The following is a 15,099-nucleotide window of genomic DNA, read 5'->3' as shown; positions in this document are numbered from 1 at the left end:
TGGACGTCACCAGATGGTCAATATCGAAATCAGATTGATTATGTCCTTTGCAGCCAAAGATGGAGAAGCTCCATACAGTCAGTAAAAACAAGACCTGGAGCTGACTGTGGCTCAGATCATGAGCTGCTTCTTGCAAAATTTTGGCTTAAATTGAAGAACGTCGGGAAAACCACTAAACCGTTCAGGTATGACCTAAATCATATCCCTGATGAATATACAGTGGAGGTGAGGAATAGATTTCAGGGATTAGACCTGATAGACAGAGTGCCTGAGGAACTATGGACGGAGGTCCGTAACATTGTTCAGGAGGCAGCAACTCAATCCATCCCAAAGAAAAAGAAATGCAAGAAAGCCAAGTGGCTGTCTGATGAGGCTTTACAAGTAGCTGAGGAAAGAAGGGAAGCGAAAAGCAAGGGAGAAAGGGGAAGATATACCCAACTGAATGCAGAGTTCCAGAGAATAGCAAGGAGAGACAAGAAGGCCTTCTTAAATGAACAATGCAAAGAAATCGAGGAAAACAACAGAATGGGAAAGACTAGAGATCTCTTCAAGAAAATTGGAGATCTCAAGGGAACGTTTTGTGCAAAGACGGGCATGATAATGGACAAAGAAGGCAGGGACCTAACAGAAGCAGATGAGATTAAGAAGAGGTGGAAAGAATACACAGAGGAACTATACAGGAAAGATCTGAATGTCCCTGATAGCCATGATAGTGCGGTCACTGAACTTGAGCCGGACATCCTAGAGAGTGAAGTCAAGTGGGCCTTAGGAAGCATTAGTAACAACAAAGCTAGCGGAGATGACAGTATTCCAGCTGAGCTATTTAAAATCCTAAAAGATGATGCTGTTAAAGTGCTGCATTCAATATGCCAACAAATCTGGAACACTCAACAGTGGCCGCAAGACTGGACAAGGTCAGTTTACATTCCAATTCCAAAGAAGGGCAATGCCAAAGAGTGTTCAAACTACCGCACCATTGCGCTCATTTCACATGCCAGCAAGGTGATGCTCAAAATCCTACAAGCTAGGCTTCAGCAGTATGCGAACCGAGAACTACCGGAAGTACAAGCTGGGTTTCGAAGAGGCAGAGGAACTAGAGATCAAATCGCCAACATTCGCTGCATCATGGAGAAAGCAAGAGAATTCCAGAAAAACGTCTATTTCTGCTTCATTGACTACGCTAAAGCCTTTGATTGTGTGGATCACAACAAACTGTGGCAAATTCTTAAAGTGATGGGAGTACCAGACCACCTTACCTGTCTCCTGAGAAACCTGTACGAGGGTCAAGAAGCAACAGTAAGAACCAGAGATGGAACAACCGATTGGTTCAAAATTGGGAAAGGAGTACGACAAGGCTGCATATTGTCACCCTGCTTATTTAACTTATATGCAGAGTACATCATGAGAAATGCTGGGTTAGATGAATCAGAGGTCGGAATTAAGATTGCTGGGAGAATTATCAACAACCTCCGATATGCAGACGATACCACCCTCATGGCAGAAAGCGAAGAGGATCTAAAGAGCCTCTTGTTGAGGGTGAAAGAGGAGAGTGCAAAAGCTGGTTTGAAACTCAACATTAAAAAAACTAAGATCATGGCATCTGGCCCCATCACTTCCTGGCATATAGAAGGGGAAGAAATGGAAGCAGTGACAGATTTTACTTTCTTGGGCTCCAAGATCACCGCAGACGGTGACTGTAGCCATGAAATTAAAAGACGCTTGCTCCTTGGGAGGAAAGCTATGGCCAACCTAGACAGCATAGTAAGAAGCAGAGACATCGCCTTGCCGACAAAGCTATGGTTTGTCGGCAAAGCTATGGTTTTCCCAGTAGTAATGTATGGCTGTGAGAGCTGGACTATAAGGACGGCTGAGCGCCGAAGAATTGATGCTTTCGAACTGTGGTGCTGGAGAAGACTCTTACGAGTCCCCTGGACTGCAAGGAGGTCAAATCAGTCCATCCTAAAGGAAATCAACCCTGAGTGCTCATTGGAAGGACAGATAATGAAGCTGAAGCTCCAATATTTTGGCCACCTAATGCGAAGAGAAAACTCCCTGGAAAAGACCCTGATGCTGGGAAAGATAGATTGAAGGCAAAAGAAGAAGGGGACGGCAGAGGATGAGATGGCTAGATAGCATCACGGATGCAATGAATATGAACTTGAGCACGCTCCGGGAGAGAGCGCAGGACAGGAAGGCCTGGCGTGCTATGGTCCATGGGGTCACGAAGAGTCGGACACGACTGAACGACTGAACAACAACAACAACAAACCCAGCTAGAATCAGCGGGCCACAGGTACATCTAACTTTGTACTGAAATATGGCCTTTGTATATGCTATCATCCGACAAAGATTATTAAGATGGAGCTATTTAGAAATCTATATAAATAAGGCCACAATCCTAAGCATTTTCATTCAGGAAGTGTTTTCCTCGGACTCAGTGGAACTGCTCGGTCAATGTGTTCAGGAATAAGGTATCAAGCAAAGGGGAAAACTACTGCCAGACTCAGGTCTATGGTACTTTGGACACTAATGGAAGAATAGTGACTTATTACTAGAGCAGGAGTGCACAACCTTTTTGACCTTGACGCCAGTATGCGATGCTGGCTTGGGAGTCAGGAGCCATGTGTGTGTGTCTGTGTGCATGTGCAGGCACACACGCATGCATATACATATGCACACATACTTCCCAGCGATCCAGATACAGAGTGCTCTTTCCTCACTGCTAGCACTGGCAGGAGAAGAGCAATTTGTATGACAATCTCTGGGAGAGTGGGGAGTACAGGTGGTGGGGACACTGACAGTGGGCAGGTGAGGTCACCCTTGGGGGTTACAGTAAAGGCTGCATGGCATGTGGCCCCTAGGCTATGGAATGTGCACCCCTGTACTAAAGGCTTATCCATGTGAGTAAACAAACACAACTTGGTCATCTACTCCCTAAGTCAGGGGTGCAGAACCGTTCAGCCTGAGGGCTAACTTCCATTTTGAAGAAGATTTCAGAGGCCACGTTGCAGTGATGGGCAGGGCCAAAGTCAAAAGGGCGGGACCAAAAATACAAGCATATTTTAATGTAAGCTTTTTCCACCAATAATTAAGCCTTAGGAGAGGCATTTCAACCTTTTAGAATGGGACAAAAACTGCACAAAATCTTGGAAACCACCAAACTATTGGTGGTTGGGGAAAAGGGGGTGGGGCCAGGGGAAGGGGGCATGGCCCCACCTGGGGAACCCTGGCTGGCCAGATTTGGCCCCTGGGCCTAAGGTTGCTCACCCCTGCTCTGTATGCTACAGACATGCTAGCTTTACTCTAGAGAAAGTACATGATATCTTATCTATAGAGCTTTGGCTGTTGGGCAGTATAGAAAGGTAATGAATAAACAAGCAAACAAACAAACAAAATGGATGTGTGGTAGCTTTGCTGCAGGGGGTTATTTATTTACTTGAGCAGTTTATATGTTGCCTTCCAGTTTACAAAAGCTGTTTCATTTTTTTAAGCGCTCCAGTGCTTTGAAGGACTACACATTCTTAAAACCAAAAGAAAGAAAACAAAGATGGCTGCCACTTGGTCCCATCTCCGGAAAGTCCCCAATTTTCCCCAACCTTTGTGGGGGGATGAATGGTTCCACAAAGGTGTGTGTGGGGTGATATCCACGCAGTCCTATCACTATCCCATAATTGCTAATGGCTCTTGCACTGCTGTGTTCCACATGGCAATTGCAGGAGGCACAGTGCACTAGCGGAGAGTAAAATTACATTTTACCAGTAGTAAGAACAAATAATAATTGTGATCTGGGTGCTAGGCAGATGCGATATCCACTGTGGATAACCTTTGCAATAAATGGGTAACAGATGCCCATTGACTGTGTTATTATTTGAACATTCGTTCATTCATTCATTCAAGTCCTTGGACTCTTCAGTCTTTTGAAGATGAACCTTGATCTTAGCCCCAGGGGGCTTAAATAATTAAAAATGTGGGGGAAAGTCTACCATAATAAATTGTGAGTCCTTGAAGCTGGGGTGGAATTATCCACTGCAGCCACACTGTGGTGCTGGCTGCACAGATTTGAGAAAATGGAAGTAAGAGTTCATAATAGGAATTTCTCTGTGTATGTATGTGTGCGTGTGTTTATTTTTTAATTACAAAAAAGAAGAAGTCCTTTTCAATGGGGGTTTGAAACTGGAGATTAACACTGGTGCCATTTGTGTTGCTATGGAAACACCCAATAGAGTGAGAAAGCTCTCACTCATAGAGAGAGAGCCAGGGCCTGCAGGAGAGGCCACCACCACCACCACCGGGGAAGAGGCGTGCCTGTTGCTGCTGGGCCTGCTGCTGCTGCTGCTGCCGCTGCCACTACCACCACCACCAGGCCTTCCCTGTAGACTTCTGCCTGGCAGACCGCCAGTCCCTGCAGGACCAGGCCCCCAGGTACCCAGCCAGCTGTGCAGCTCCACCTGCCCCTCCCTGGAGGGGCTACATAAGCTGGCTGGCTGAGGTGGCCTGGGACAGCCAGGGCCTGCAGGAGAGGCTACCACCACCCCCGGGGAAGAGGCGGGCTTGCTGCTGCACCTGCTGCTGCTGCCGCTGCCGCTGCCACCACTACCACCACCACCACCACCACCACCACCAGGCCTTCCCTGTAGACTTCTGCCTGGCAGACTGCCAGTCCCTGCAGGACCAGGCCCCCAGGTACAGAGCCAGCTGTGCTGCTCCACCTGCCCCTCCCTGGAGGGGCTACATAAGCTGGCCGGCTGAAGTGGCCTGGGAGAGCCAGGGCCTGCAGGAGAGGCCACCACCACCACCGGGGAAGAGGCGTGCCTGTTGCTGCTGCTGCCGCCGCCGCCGCCGCCGCTGCTGCTGCTGCTGCCGCCGCCGCCGCCGCCGCTGCCTCCGCCGCTGCCGCCACCACCACCACCAGGCCTTCCCTGTAGACTTCTGCCTGGCAGACCGGCAGTCCCTGCAGGACCAGGCCCCCAGGTACCCAGCCAGCTGTGCTGCTCCACCTGCCCCTCCCTGGAGGGGCTACATAAGCTGGCCGGCTGAGGTGGCCTGGGAGAGCCAGGGCCTGCAGGAGAGGCTACCACCACCCCCGGGGAAGAGGCGGGCCTGCTGCTGCGCCTGCTGCTGCGCCTGCTGCTGCTTCTGCTGCTGCCGCAGCCGCCGCCAGGCCCCCAGGTGCCCAGCCAGCTGTGCTGCTCAACCTGCCCCTCCCTGGAGGGGCTACATAAGCTGGCTGGCTGAGGTGGCCTGGGAGAGCCAGGGCCTGCAGGAGAGGCCACCACCACCACCACCGAGGAAGAGGCGTGCTTGCTGCTGCCGGGCCTGCTGCTACCGCCACCAGCACCAGGCCTTCCCTGTGGACTCCGGCCTGGCGTTATTTTTAAGGGGATTTTTAATTGTTTTTTTGTTTGTTTTTCTGGGGGATTTTGTTGTGTTTTTAGGGGTGGGTAGCCTGCCTGATAGGCGGGAGCGAGGGGGCATGTGTCCACCTGATGGAGGCAGTGGGGGGAGTGTTGGGGGCCAGAAGATACCGAGGCTGGGTGGCAGGCGCTGGCGGAGCGCTAGGGTCAGGCCATGCCAGGTAAGGGGAACAAGGGAGAGATGTGTAGTATCTGTCCTCTGCTCCGGGCTTGTCCAGAGCCAAAGGATGGCTGGGGGAGGCGTGACCCCATCTTCTGGCCTTCGTTTGCTGCTCTGCAATGCCAGGTCTGTTACCCAGAAAACCTCCCTCATCCATGACATGATCCTGGATGAGGGTGCAGACCTGGCATGTATTACGAAGACCTGGCTGGCCGAGGCTGCTGCTCCAACCCTTGCAGCGATGTGTCCAGCTGGATTTTTGTATGCACAGCAGCCGAGGGCTGGGGATCGTGGAGGGGGAGTGGCTGTTATCTACCGAGAGTCCTTGGTCTTCACCAGGCCCCCTCTCCGGGAGACCAAGGTTGTTGAGTGTATGTACTGGAGGTTGGGCCCGAAGGGCAGTCTGGGGATTCTGCTCGTGTACCGTCCACCCCGCTGCACGACTGACTCCCTGGCCGAGGTGCTGGAGGTGGTCTCTGATGTGTGTGTACAGTCCCCTAACTTACTGGTGTTGGGGGACTTCAACGTACATTCGGAGGCCATCCTCACAGGAGCACCTCAGGACTTCATGGAGACCATGGCCTCCTGGGAGCTGCACCATATTCTAACTGGGCCCACCCATGTAGCTGGTCATGCACTAGACCTTGTGTTTGTTTCTGGAGAAGCAGGGAGTGATCTGGAAGTCGGGGGTATATCCACCACCCCCTTGTCATGGTCAGATCACTATCTGGTGACGTTGGACTTCTTGGTTCCACAACCCCTCCGCAGGGGTGGAGGACCCATTAAAATGGTCCGCCCCAGGCGTCTTATGGATCCAAATGGATTCCTGAACATGCTTGGGGATTCTCTGGAGCACGCCAACGGCCACTCGGTTGAGACCCTGGTGGGTGGCTGGAATGCCGCAATCACTGGGGCATTAGATCAGGTGGCTCCGAAACGCCCTCTCCCCCTGAACAGGGCTCGGACTGCACCATGGTTCAATCCGCAGTTATGAGCTCTGAAACAGGAGGTGAGACGGCTAGAGCGCTGGTGGCGGACGTCTCGCTCCAAAGACGATCAGACACGGGCTAGAGTTGTATCTTCAGCCTATCACGTGGCAGTTAAGGCAGCAAAGAAGGAATATTATGCTGCCTCTATCGCGTCTGCAGAGTGCTGTCCCAGGAGGCTGTTCCAAGTGGTCCAGAGCCTGGTTGGTCCTGTGGCTCCGGAACCACTGGAGCATTCTAAGGCCTCCTGTGAGGCCTTGGCAAGGCACTTTGCAGATAAAATTGATCAGAATAGGTGTGTTACTCTGCACGCTGTGGATACAGTTAGTGAGCAGGAGGCGGCCTGTGGCAAACTGGTTTTGTGGGATTGGTTCCAGCTTCTTCCTCCTGATGAAGTGGACAAGGTGCTTTCATCTGTTAGGCCAACCACCTGCTTACTTGATCCTTGCCCATTTTGGCTCATTATGGGCTGCAGAGAGAGACTGGGTGAGGGGATCAGGGCGGTGGTGAACGCCTCCCTTGAGGAGGGAGTGATGCCATCAGCCCTCAAGGAGGCAGTGATAAGACCGCTCTTAAAGAAGCCCTTCTTGGATCCTCAAGTTCTGAACAACTTTCGCCCAGTCTCAAATCTGCCATTTTTGGGCAAGGTGATTGAGCGGGTGGTGGCGGTGCAGATGAAGGCACACTTGGAAGAAACTGATTATCTAGACCCATTTCAGTCGGGCTTCAGGCTTGGGCATGGGACAGAAACGGCCTTGGTCACCTTGGTAGATGATATGAGGAGGGCTCTGGATAGGGGTGAATGCTCCTTCCTTGTTCTCCTCGACCTCTCAGCGGCTTTTGATACCGTTGACCACGGTATCCTCCTGGACCGCCTGGAGGGGTTGGGCATTGGAGACACCGTATTGCGGTGGTTCCGGTCCTTCCTCTCCGGCAGGTACCAGAGGGTAGCACTGGGAGAGGAGGTGTCGGACCCATGGCCACTCACTTGTGGGGTGCCACAGGGTTCCATCCTCTCCCCGATGCTATTTAACATCTATGTGAAGCCACTGGGGGCTATCATCAGGAGGTTTGGGGTGCAGTGTCATCAATATGCGGATGACACGCACCTCTGCCTCTCATTCAAATCTTCACCAAGGTTGGCCGTAGAATCCCTGTCCAAATGTCTGGAGGTGGTGAGTGGCTGGATGGGGAGGAATAGGCTAAAGCTGAACCCTGACAAGACCGAGGTACTTTTGGTGGGAGACAAGAGGAGGCTAGGGGATGTTGACCTGGTGTTGAATGGGGTACGGCTACCCTTGAAAGACCAGGTCCGCAGCCTGGGGGTCATTTTGGACTCCCAGCTGTCCATGGAGGCTCAGGTGTCAGCTGTGAGCCAGACAGCGCTGTATCAACTCCATCTGATACGGCGGCTGCGCCCCTTCCTTCCCGACCATCTGCTCCCATCGGTAGTACATGCCCTGGTCTCCTCTCATTTAGACTACTGTAATGCGCTGTACATGGGGTTACCCTTGAAGACTGTTTGGAAGCTGCAGCTGGTACAGAATGCGGCGGCTCGCCTGATTAAAGGCAGCTGCCGGCGAGATCACATCACTCCAGTGCTGAAGGAGTTGCACTGGTTACCAGTTGTTTTCCGGGCCAAATTCAAGGTGTTGGTTTTGACCTTTAAAACCCTATATGGTTCCGGCCCAGCCTATCTTAAGGAGCGCCTCCAGCAGCACCAGACAGGCCGCTTCACAAGATCAGCCTCGGATGGCCTTCTCTCTGTCCCATCAGCCAGGACAGCTAGACTGGTGGGGACGAGGGAGAGGGCCTTTTCTGTAGTGGCCCCCACTCTGTGGAACTCCCTCCCTAGGGAACTCCGTCATGCCCCCTCTTTAATGAGCTTCCGTCGTGCATTAAAAACGTGGCTGTTCAGGCAGGCATTTGGGGTGGGTTAGGGTATTTTAGAAAATGTTTTTATTGTAGAATTTTATTGTTTTATTGTATGTTGTACATCGCGCAGAGTGGCTGGGTGACCAGCCAGATGGGCGATTAATAAATTTAATAATAATAATAATAATAATAATAATAATGCCTTATTATTTTCCGTATTGATGAAGCCTCCACAGTAGTGACTCAGCTCTGGATTGCTATCACGATCATGGATGAGAAGAAGGGGCAGTAGGTTAAAGGAATAATTTTAGGGTCAGTTCACAGTTTGGTTATATAGTTACGCAGCAAAGTCAAACTGCACCACACCACTGCCTTATTCAACCTGCATCTCAAACGTTTTTCAGGATATTGTAAGCTAGGATTTTGATGCATCAGATTGTGTAGTGTTCCTCCTTCCTGTCGTTTAGATGCTTTTGTTCCAGAGAGCCTTATGTTAGGTATGGGATGGGGAACCCATCAGAGATCAGGGATCTCCATGCAGCAAGGGAGGTTTTAAAAATGTCTCTATTTATTACAGTGGAGACTTTTAAAGCCTAATTACAACACAGGGGTGGGGGATTTGGGGGAGGTCGCTGCTATAGAGGGGAGGGCTGACCCTTTAACTCCACCCCCCAGAAAAATCACCCCTCCCACACTGCATTTAGGCTTGAATAGAGCTTCCATTGGTGTCACTGCCAATGGAGGTTTTTAAAAGGCCTATGATGGGGGGAGGGCATGAGGATGTGGCTCTGCCCACTGCTGGCATGTGGTCACTGACACGCTTGTCCAGAACCAATTCAGCCCTTGGCCTGAGAAAGGTTCCCCAGTCCAATTTTAGAAGGAGGGATGATGGCTTTGATGTTTTAGGGGGCTTTGTTCACCTAGAGCTTACACTGACCTTGTTGCATTGCATGAAACAGGCCTGGCTCTGGGTTTGGAAAAATTGGGCAAAGTGCCCTTAGCAGGGGCAGACTGTCCATATAGGTGAACTAGGTGGTTGCCTAGGTGCCAAGTCAAGTGGGGCACCAAATTCAAGGGGAAAAAAGACACATTTTAAAACATCTTCATTTTCTAAGAGTTTTCTTAGTTTTTCTATATTGGATGTGGTGGTAATGGCAGTTAAGGCAGAATAGCATAATGGATGATTTTGGATTTGTAATAATAACAATTCTAATTACTATTTTTAATGCATTTTATTTGAGATCGTGTGCAAATGTATTCTGAAAATTCTGTGTCTCTATTTTCTCATCTCAGAAACATTGGTTGGACAGACGGATGGATGGAAAAAATGAATAATTATGCCTCTATTCAAATAAATATGCTTTGAAAACCTTAAATGGGCAATAGGGGCAAAATGTTTCCCAGTTTACCCAAAACCTCAGTCTAGATCTGCCCTTTGGATTTGTGGGTGGAGATGCCAATTGCATGGTTCATCCAAGGCACCAGTTGAATCCCTCCCCAGTGCCCCTAACTATTGGGAACACTGGGCTGGGATTAAGATGGCAGTTCTCTCCCTCCCCGCTTGCTCAGCTCTCCTCTTAGCACAGGGAAGATGGCAAGAGGGAAAAAAAAATCTGAAAGGCACCCATCCAGGCAGTTGCACTGGGCTGGCTGGGCCCCTTTAAGGTTTTTATTTCATTCCATCTGCCTGGTGTTGAGAGAAGAGCTGAGCTACTGCAGACAGTAAAGGACTGAGTGAGCAAGGGAAGAAGCCATCATTTTAATCCTGCCCCAATGCCCCTGACAGAGCAATGTTTTGTTGGGGGCACTGGGGAAAGATTAAAAAGAAAAACGATGGTTCTCTGGTTCACTTGCTGCAGCTGCTCGGTATTGTCAGCGGCAGGTGAGAAGGGAAACATTTCCTTCAAAGGGGTCCACTTGGCCCAGCGTATAGGAAGATGTCAGTGGCCAGTGGCTCTGCCAGGGCCCTGACCTTTGCCCAAGGACTCTGCATGCTGATGCCGGGCTCGGGATGAAATCTTCTTACACCGATGTTCTCCTGTGGCTTGAACTGCTGTGAAAAAGGGGGAGATCCATGTTTTCAATCCACCAATAAAATACACAAGACTGGTCATCATGCCAAGAAAGTCAGCTTGTCATGGCTTTGGCAGTATAAGCATCATGCAATAAAATGGCCCCATGAATGGTTCACCATTCAATGCACTACCATGGCCTGTCTGGGGGAAGGAGGAATGAAAGAATTACTTCTTGGAATTCACTGTGGTTGAACAAGTAACCTTGGTGACCCCATTCTACCACATCCTCAGCTTGGAAAAGGACCTATGTATGCCTCGTTCCTTAGCTTCCCTATGTTGGACCCTGCTGTCACTCTCCTCATTGTTTCCCACGGAACCCGTACCGATAAATAATTTCAGGTGACTTTACAGCTTTAGCCAGGGCAACAGTTTAACTGTGCATGTGGCACTTGATGTTAGTACGGTTCGTATTAGCCACTGAGTGTAGGATTATATGTTACATTTGTAGTGCTGCTATTCCCGCCACCCTTCTTAAACAGCCACTGAAGCTGCAATTTGAAGTGAACAACCAGCATAAAAGGAAGACCAACCTTTTCCTTTAATGCCATTTTCCCACTGAAAATTGCTCTTCACCTGCTTTTACCCCTGCTGAGGAAATAGTACGAGTACTGTCCTCTTACTTCACCTGGGAGGAAGCCTGATTTTGCCACCACTTTTAATGCTCCCCCTTCCTGAAATAACATACAGTCACTTTGGATCTTTGCTGCAAGCACTTTAAACACTCATTTTGTCTCACCTCCTTCTTTCGGGAGGACATTCTGGACCCTGAGATGGACCAAAGATGGATTGACTTTACTATAGATTTCTCCTTGCTTTGTGATGGGGATATGATTGTTTTCAGGGTTTTTTTTTCACATGTCTTGTGGCTTTCTCCTTGTGCGGAACAGGTAAACACCATAAGCAGACTAAGGGCATTTTTGCACGAGGCTTTTATTGTGTGCTCATGATTGCTCACTCGTGGTAGTTTGTGGATCCTTTACACAATGTTGTCATCCTCAAGGGCATCCTCCGCTCTTTGCAACCATTATCGCAGGTTTTTTCATAACGAAGGAAGTCTGGTATTTTCTCTGAATGGCATTATAGAAGCCTTGTGTAAATGTGCAATTCCGCTATACCACAGTGCCATCTAGTGGTTGTATAATAAAAAATATAGGAAGGCAGTAAAAGAAAAATCCTAGATGAAAAGCATGTGTAAAGGAGCCAGTCTTAATCCTGCAAAGAATCCAGAAAAAGAAGTCCCAGTAAAAGTGCGGGATAAAAGCCTCATGTCAAAATGCCTTTATATTCAGGTAGGAAGGAGTGTAGGAAGCTGCCTTACATTGAGTCAGACATTTGTCTATCTAGATCAGTATTGTTATTTCTTACACTGCTTGGCAGTGGATCTTTAGCGTTTCAGGTACGGATCTTTCCTAGTCCATCCTCCAAATGCCAGGGATTAAATTTGGGACCTTGGCATGCTCTTTCACTATGCTGATGCCCCTTCCCAGTTGTGCACACCAGCAGTTAATCCCACACCGAGGGAGCTTGCGGTGGGATGCAAAATCAGAATAAGTGAGCTGCCATGATGAGCACAAAGAAAAACTGGCCAACGTGATTTGTACCTGGGACATTTCTTTGTCTTCTGAGATTTCATCGGGCATTACATGCATACTTCTAAGCTTAACTTTGAAGGCTTGAAAGCTAGAAATGTGTTTAAGATTGTTGTCAGACACAGTACACCCTCAGTAGCAATTTCAGTGCTTGTGTGGTAGAAATGGAGAACACATGGGTCCCTGGGTAATTTATATGCTATAGATCCTGCACCATTGGAAGACAGCAGTTCAGCATCATAGAAGGTGGATAGATCTGGAGGTGTCATTGTTCCCTTTAACAGAAAATAATATTTAGAAAATTAAATTTCATTAGTAGTGTACTGCATCTGTAAAATGGGTATTTTTTTTCTAGCCTATCTCCTAAAGCCAGGCTATGTTACATTATATCTATCTATCTATCTATCTATCTATCTATCTATCTATCTATCATCTATCTCACACACACACATACACACACACACACACACACGTGTGTGTGTGTGTATATATATATATATACACACACACACACACGCACAGGGTGTTTCAAAAAAATGGACCCGATTTGAAATTGCTATATCTCTGCAACCATGAACTGCCCATGAATGAAACTCTTACCACTTGAAAGGGTGGCGCATAGAATTTCAAATGATTACTGCTAGATGCCCCTCTCAGTGCACAAACAGCACCACCACATTGGCACCTGCAGGTTCGATGTTTTCTAAATGACACACTGCCTCAGCGTTGGATAGGTCACACTGCCTCAACATTGGATAGGCCACACGGGACCCCAAGACTTGACACTACACTCTTGGCCCGCAAGATCTCCAGACATTGCACTCTGTGACTTTTTCTTGTCGGGATGCATCAAAGAACGTGTTTTTGTGCCACCATTTGTGCCACCATTACCGACCTTTTGTGCCACCATTAATGTCAAAGGCTCCTTGGAGGCCTCTCTCAGTCTAATCCAGAAGCCAAGTCCAGACACAGACAAATGGATTCTTTTCAAAGCTTTATTCCTCTTTTACAACTTAACAACTCTACCGTTAGCAACTAGTTTTGAGCAGCAGAGTACCTATGCCCTAAGTTGGAACAGTTGGTCCCCGTTTGAAAGGGAATTACTGGCAGACCCCTGAACTTAAGGACTAGGGAGAGTCCCTCCCCTTTTCCCTTGGATCCTCTGGGCGCAGCCGTTGTTTGCGTGCCAACCAGGCACTATGCCTCCTTTCTGCGCCCTCTATTTTGCGCCGCTCTCGGCGTCGGCGTTGCGCATCCCTCAAGTCTGCTTCCCGCGCTCTGTCACTCCCTGGACTGCTATCTAAGCTAGGAATGCTGGTGGGAGGAATCTCCGTCAGCTGTTGGCCCTGGGAAAGAGGAGCGCACTCCTCTCCCAGGAGCGACTGCTCTTCCTCAGAATCAGAACTACTCTGGGATTCTATGGGCTCAGTGTCCACCCTGACAATTAGCGACTAATCTGGATGACCACAAAAACAGAATCATGGCAGCGGTGACTTCAGTGGAAAAAGACTCTTTGAGAGGTGTTTGGGGCAAATTCAACTATCATCTCGATATTGTCTGTACAGCAGGTGGAGGGCACATAGAGCATTTATAAAATGGTTATAAATACTTGATAACTCATTAAACCATTTGTAACTTTTGGTGTAATTGTAATATGTTGCCATTGTGAAATATACTGCTTTGAAATTGGGTCCATCATTTTGAAACACCCTGTATATATTGACTTGATACATAGTCTGTAGTGGAGGTCATGTGCATTAGTTATTGGCTCTACACAACCTTCCAGTTCTTGTTTTGTGCTTATGCTTCATTGTACTAGTTTAGATTATGTTAGACTGACAGCAGTGGTCTCATAACATCTGTAGGTGGCCTACATTCTTCTAGAGTTAGAATTCCACCCTTGCACTACCACTATATAGCAACAAAGCTCTCAGGTGTGGGGCTGGCAGCCACAAATGTGAGCCTTTTAGCTTTACATTAGCAAAGCAGAAGAAGCCTTCAGGAAAGTGAGAAAGCAAAAAAGTGTACTTCCTTTCCCCTTTCTTTGAAACCCGCCCTTCCCTCTGCAAGCCCCAATCAAGGCTCTTGTTCCAAGCTGTTTGCAGCCTTGAATGAGAGCACTCCTGTTAGAAGCTGGGAATCCACTACAGTGGTCCCCGCTTGTATCTCTTAAATTAAAAACTGTGTGGTATAGGTCAAGATGACCAAACCTCTTCTTGATGCCATGCAGAAGCTGACATAATGAGTGTGCTTTGTCGTAGTGCACTTTGGAGAGCATGCTTGGACATCAGTATGCATCCAGTGTGAAGCTATTACACAAATTTGTGCGGGTCTAATTATCCCTTGTCTGGGGCTAAAATCTGTATAAAAGAAAAAAGAGCCATTTGACATCAAGGGTCTATTCAGTCCTTTGATTCTGTGGTCTTCAATTACACAGAACTGAGCCAAATATTGCAATTGAACTTTGAATATGATGGATTTGAATCGCTTCAATTAAAACACTCGCTTGGAGGGTGGTGGTAGCTTTAATTTCCACTGAAATTTATATACCAGATTGGAATTTCCACTTAGCATATTCAAAATTACTGGAATTCAGTTTGAATTTGTGGTTGAAAAGTTTGGCCCTGAATGTGAGAGCACAAATCATATGCTATATTTAATTATGTATGGATACATTTAACAACAAAGTTCCAAGTTTAATCCATTGTTTCAGAATAATAGAAAGGGTGATAATTTAGACTGAAAATCATTACCTCAACCCCAGATTATTATAGCTGGGAACCACTGAAGTACATTAGGCACACCCAAGAGCTTGAATATGTCTACTGTTTCTTTAAATAGCAGGTCCACATGGCTTAACACAATCTGCTTTTGAAACTCCCTTCAATTTCAAAAGTGTGACTTGGAGAGTTTGTGTTCAAGACACACGAGCCCTGAACCACTTTGGACATATGGACAGTAGTGTAGTGGCAAATTCAGAAGTGCAGGGTCCCTTCATGA

The sequence above is a fragment of the Heloderma suspectum genome, chromosome 1 (assembly GCF_057233095.1).
Source record: "Heloderma suspectum isolate Gila_16-S chromosome 1, 16-S_ref, whole genome shotgun sequence".
NCBI classification, from domain to species: domain Eukaryota; kingdom Metazoa; phylum Chordata; class Lepidosauria; order Squamata; family Helodermatidae; genus Heloderma; species Heloderma suspectum.
The sequence above is the reverse complement of the archived record's forward strand: the minus strand, read 5'-3'. Positions refer to the sequence as shown.